The sequence below is a fragment of the Nannospalax galili genome, unplaced genomic scaffold (genome assembly GCF_000622305.1).
Source record: "Nannospalax galili isolate Female #2095 unplaced genomic scaffold, S.galili_v1.0 scaffold449, whole genome shotgun sequence".
Lineage (NCBI taxonomy): Eukaryota > Metazoa > Chordata > Mammalia > Rodentia > Spalacidae > Nannospalax > Nannospalax galili.
Genome location: NW_008360312.1, coordinates 7,399 through 13,100, shown reverse-complemented (window position 1 = coordinate 13,100; position 5,702 = coordinate 7,399). Strand labels below are relative to the sequence as shown.

The window sequence follows — 5,702 nt, the reverse complement described above, 5'->3', positions numbered from 1 at the left end:
TGTACATAGGTTGTTGACCCACTAAATTTTCTCCTTCCTACTCTCTGTTTGACCTGCCCTCACTGTCTTCAGGGTCTCTTGCTCTGGGAGCTATTAGACAAACCGTATGACATACTTTGTCCAAGTTTTTCATTTTGTATCTTGGGTGGGGGGAAATGGAGTAACTTACAAAGGCGAACACCCAGTGTTTCACAAAAGGTGGACACCCAGCTCCGCGTTCTCCTCTGTGGCTCAGCAACCGGGCCGCCCAGATCTCTTCCACTCACCGTTAGCTTTTGCCGGCACCTCCTGGGCCTGCAGTCTCACCCCAGGTCGGTAAATGGCCCCTCTCTCATCCACCCAGGTACGACACCGGGACACCGGGACCATCCTTTTTCTCCCGTGCCCAGCCGCCTCCTTTGACACCCAAAGCCCCTCCCTCCGGGTAACTCTAGCAGTCAATTCTCTGGAGCAGGCCCCGCCCGTCGGAGGAACGGGGGCCCTTTGTGTGTGTATGGTACTTGGTGTTATACCTGGAGTTTCACACTTGCAAGGCAAGGGCTCCAGCACTGAGCTATATTCTCCACATTTTTTTACCTTTTAAATATTGAGCGAGGCTCTCATGTCATCTTGAACTCGCTATGTAGTCCCGGCTGTGCTTGACTTTGCAGTTTTCCTGCCTCAGGTTCCTGAGTAGCTGTAATTACAAATATGGCTAGCATTGGGTTTTAAAGCTTCTACGAAGCTGCGATTGTAAAATCTCTGGTGCGTAGTAGATAATAGTGTACAAATATACAATATTTGTAAGTTTTTATGCTTGAACAGAGGTTTGTTGTTTTTTTTTCTGTCTTTTTGAAGCAAGGTCTCCCTGTAGCCCCAGCTGTCCTGGAACTCACTATGTAGACCAGGCTGGCCTTGAACTCACAGAGCTCCCCCTGCCTCTGCCCCCCGCCCCCCCACTAAGTGCTGGGACTACAGGCGTGCACCACCATGCCCAGCCGAACAGAGTATTTTTTAAACTGACTAATGGTCACACAATGCTACAGTTCAATTTAGATGAAATACAGCATAACTATAATAAGTTAAAAGTAGCCTATTTTATGTTTTGGTATAAAAAGGAGGCACAGTTTGACACATGGAGCCAATTTGTCTTTGGCCTGCAACTGGCTAAACACAGTGATGTAATTTGAAGGGTGCCTTGAGATATGTTTTCTAGAAGCCCCAAAATCGCTGGTGTTTCATTCCCTGGTGACTCCTGAGTGATATTCATCTAGTATTAATCATTTGTGTTTAATGTGAGTTCTTTTGTCAGATCTCTTCTCTCTGTGAGCCAGAGAATACCACTGCTGAATACAGAATGTCCGTTCAGCCACAGTAAGGACAAAGTGGGCCATTTTGTAATTATGGTTGAAACGATGTATGGACACCACAAAAGACTGGCCTGCTGTAGCTCCGGGTATAGAATGGGGGTTTGAAACCTTCCTTTCATGAGCAGTGATCGCCAGAAGAGTCAAGAGGCCACGTGCCTTTGCATTTTTTGTGTCATCTCCAAGTAAAATCCTTTAAGATGAGAAAGTGAAGTTCAAATGGTCTCACCAGGTGGCCTAAGAAAATCTGAGACCAGAAATGTTTCCTTCAAAAAATGGGAAAAAAGAAAAAGCATGCAATGAACTATTCAGAGTGTCAATAGGGAAAAAATAAGCACCATGATTCTGAGCACCTCGGCTCCCTTAATCTGTTTTGAATACTGCTTATTTTGTACTTTGCTGTATTCACTATTATTACTACTATTATTCATCTGCCAATCACGCTCTCTTTAATCTGTAAAATTTATGATATTTGCCTTTCTAATTTGGAAACTTTTTTTTCTTCTGTTTATTACTCTGATTTTCCTAAATCATTACATGTAATTTGTCTTGAAATTTACATTTTTAGAAGAAAAAGTGCTTTCTTATTTACATCAATATAGTGACTGTTGAAAGGAATTTTCCCCCTGTTGGCAGGAAAAGGAAGCAAAATGACATTAGTGCGGAATTAGAGATAAAGCCTAAATGGTAACCACACATTATATGTGTGAAACTTGTATCAAGAGACTGACAATAATTGTCAATAATTCACAGTAAATTACAGGAGAGCTGGGGAGCTGATTTGTTTATACGTGGAACTGACTGCAAAGTTGCTTAGCTGAGCTTTTCTGGATAATTAAATCACAATACAACAAGAAACCAACCATACAGCCTCTAGCCATACCTTCTATGCCACTGCTGGAACAGTTTTCAGGTTTACAGATATTCATGTGCTCCTACATGCATGTGTACACTTTCACACACACCTTCACACACACACACACACACACACACACACACTTCCATGAGCACATACCCCTTAAATGACCCTGGCCATTTAACTTTGGCAGCTCTGTTAATCGTTATGTGGTCAATATCAGGACAATAGTATCAATTCAAGCTGATATCTTAATGGAGAAGACTTATTACTACTACATCAGGCTTTATTTTTTGTTTTCTACCAACACAGGCCACAGGATCTATGAGACACATAGTACTTTGCTTTCAAAGCACAGGGAAAATTTACTATCCATTTTTGCAGAATATCAGTTCAGTATAGGATCTAAGAAGCCACAGGAAAAGTCATCAGCACCAAAAACCCTTTCTTTCACCCATCACCCTGAACTAAATTCCCTGCTTCCAGAGTGCAATTTCAGGATTGACATCGAAAATAGACTTCCTAGGGGCTGGAGAGATGGCTCAGCAGTTAAGAACACTGGCTGTTCTTGCAGAAGACCTGGGTTCAAATCCCAGAACCCACATGGCAGCTAACAACTGTCCATAACTCCAGTCCCAGGGGATCCAACAGCCTCTTCTGACCTCCACGGGCATTGCACGACACGGGTGCACTTACCTACATGCAGGCAATACACGCATACACATAAAATAAAAATGAATAAATTTTTAAAAAAGATTGAAAAAAAAAAAAGAAAATAGACTTCCTTAGACAGGACTCTGAATATTGTCTATGGAGAAATACTCATAGTACCAAAACAATCGTGGCTACTCCAGCTAGGGGAAGTCAGGGGCAGGAGATTCAGTGTGGGCAAATTCAGCTAACTTCACGATTTCGTCTTCTGTCCTCTCCCGGGCTCTCCAGGCAATCCATATTCCAGTTACTGTAAAGAAAGAAAGAAGGAAAAGAGCAGTTTTGCTTTTCACAATCCACATGAGCAAATGGTCTTTGATTTCTAGCAAACACTCTTGGGCTTATCTCTGTTTTAGTTGTGATAGTAAAACAATAAAAAAAGTGAGATTTAATTTTAACTAACATTGGTCTGTCTCAGGCAGCAAGTCAAGATGATGAGTTAGAAAAATATTAATCCGGGCTGGTTATTTAACATCTGCCTAAGTTTGAGGAGGCCACTTTTGAAGGCACCTACCTGCTCAGGACAATGAAACTCCTCAGTTATGCTCTGGTTTATCGCCGCTTTCTCCTTGTGGTTGTCACTGTGTTGGTTTTGCTGCCACTACCTCTCATTCTCCGCACCAAGGTAGGAGAACCTGGAGCACAGACTGGCACATTTCCTTATCCTTCATTACTGCTGTCTAACTGCCTAGTTCAGAGCTAAATGAATGGAGATACTTTGTGCTTGAAGTCTGGACAGATATATGTTGTTTTTTCTTTTCCTCATTGTTAATGGTTAGCATTGTTTGCTTCTCAGTATGATTAACTGGAATAATTAAACATAATAATCAGTGAGAATTGTTCTACATCTGTCAACTGGATGAGAGGAAGAACAAAAGATACACACCCCTTCAGATCTGATCTTTCAAGTTACTAACCTGCAGGGAGCATTCCCTCTCTTGAGAATACACAGTAATGTGTTTCTCTATGAATGGTCTGGAGGATGTCCAGCCTTTCCACATTGTGCCATGTTGTTGTCAACCACAAATGTGTAGGGCTGCATTCACAGCCATCCTAGGACACATGTGGCCTGTGGGCTCTTGGTTGGACAATGCTGAGGGGAACAACTGGGAGCTCAGGGTCCAGAGAATCCTAGTTAACTGTCAGCATTGTGGCTCAGTGTCACAGAATTTTCAGGAAATTTGATTTCCTCCTAGAATAAGGAGGCATTGAAAGCATAAGGTCATTTCCAGGTTAATCAGAAAATGTAATAAATTATGGCACCACTCTTTAATAATTTCCAATTTCGGTGGACTTATTTTGGCATGCTTATGAATATTTTTCATTTAGTTTTTAAATGTAGTCAGTCTATTAAATCCAGAATAGTAAATTCCATGAATTTTCTGTCTCTTGGTGAAACAATCTGAACTAGCACACACCTAGTCTTCTAGGTCTTCTCTGTGCCAGCCACAAGTGTTACATGATGGTAAGAGAACAGCTGCTAGAGACAGGCTTCCTGTTTGAGGTGCCAGATTCGGCACTTTCAAGCTGTGTGACCTGGACAACTTACACAACCTCCCTGTGCTTCTGTTGGGATTGTACCAGACTTGTGAGGATTAAATGAGAAAAATCCCATCAAGTAGTAAGCAAGACCCTTCAAGTGTGTTCCTGCATAGCTGGGGCAATTCCCACCATCCTTTGATGTGCAATTCCTTCTCAGTGGAAGAGAACCTGGCTGATGCTCTTATCTAAAAAGAATCAACACAGTAGAATCAGCAATTATTCTATGTTGAGCACTTAGTGTCCCTCAGAAATCATTGCCATCTACCTGGAGTCTCTGAAAGAGATTCATGTGAGGTAATAATTTTTTTGTGTTCAGCCAAGGTCTCCTCTCTACCTACAAAACTAGCAAAGGACATGGACCGGACCTGCTTCATAGCTTTGGGCTATCTTCTGCCAGATGTAATCATTGTACTGCAATTTTCTAGGCTTGGTTCTTACCCATGAGACTAGTCAGCTGTGACTCGGACAAACCAGAAAACATAATGGAGTCACATACACAGGCCTGCTGTACTGCAATTTTCTAGGCTTGGTTCTTACCCATGAGACTAGTCAGCTGTGTGACTCTTGGACAAACCAGAAAACATAATGGAGTCACATACACAGGCCTGAAATCTAGTTCCTTCCCCTCCTGTGAGGATCTATTATTCTATTTTGTATGCTTGGTAACCTCTTTTTGAGCCCCCTTATCTTAGGGATCTCTGGATGTGGCAGAATCCTCTCAGGAGCACATCTGGATTCATGCATGGATGTCTGCCATATTTTAATATTTCTGAGGCAGTCTCAGCATGGGTCCTTTCTTATGTCAGAGAACACAGGAAATTAAGTTAGTCAAGACAATTTATGACATGACTACATATTATCTATGCTGCTCCTTTGACATATAAATGCATCACACTCTAATTATCATTCATAATTTTTCGGGAAAATAAATACAAGCTCACTGAGAAAGAAAACAAATGCATAAATAAGAAGCAGTGTGAGCATATGAGCCACAAACGGGAAAGTGTATTATTGCTAAGAAATACACCCATTGATATTTTTATTTCCCAAGCACACTATGATAAAACTTTATTAGGTCTATACTTTCACTCAGGTACATTAAATACAAACCAGAAGTCCAGTATCGAGTTGCACTTAGGAATTGTTCCTTCTAATCAAATCATTTGTTAAATTTCAATTAATATTAATGAGATTTTTTTCCTACCACAATAACAGGATCTGGCTACTCTGGCTACTTTTAATATATG

General features: G+C 41.4%; 1 long non-coding RNA gene across 1 annotated transcript; it reads right to left on the bottom strand.

Annotated features, from left to right (window-relative positions):
• Positions 1-598: 598 nt before the first annotated feature.
• On the bottom strand, positions 599-3,581 carry LOC108490279. The gene is made up of 3 exons (XR_001872233.1): positions 3,428-3,581; positions 3,034-3,163; positions 599-676 (listed from the first exon to the last, which is right to left on the bottom strand). It is a non-coding gene; the product is annotated as an uncharacterized LOC108490279 (long non-coding RNA).
• Between the last annotated feature and the right edge of the window lie 2,121 nt (positions 3,582-5,702).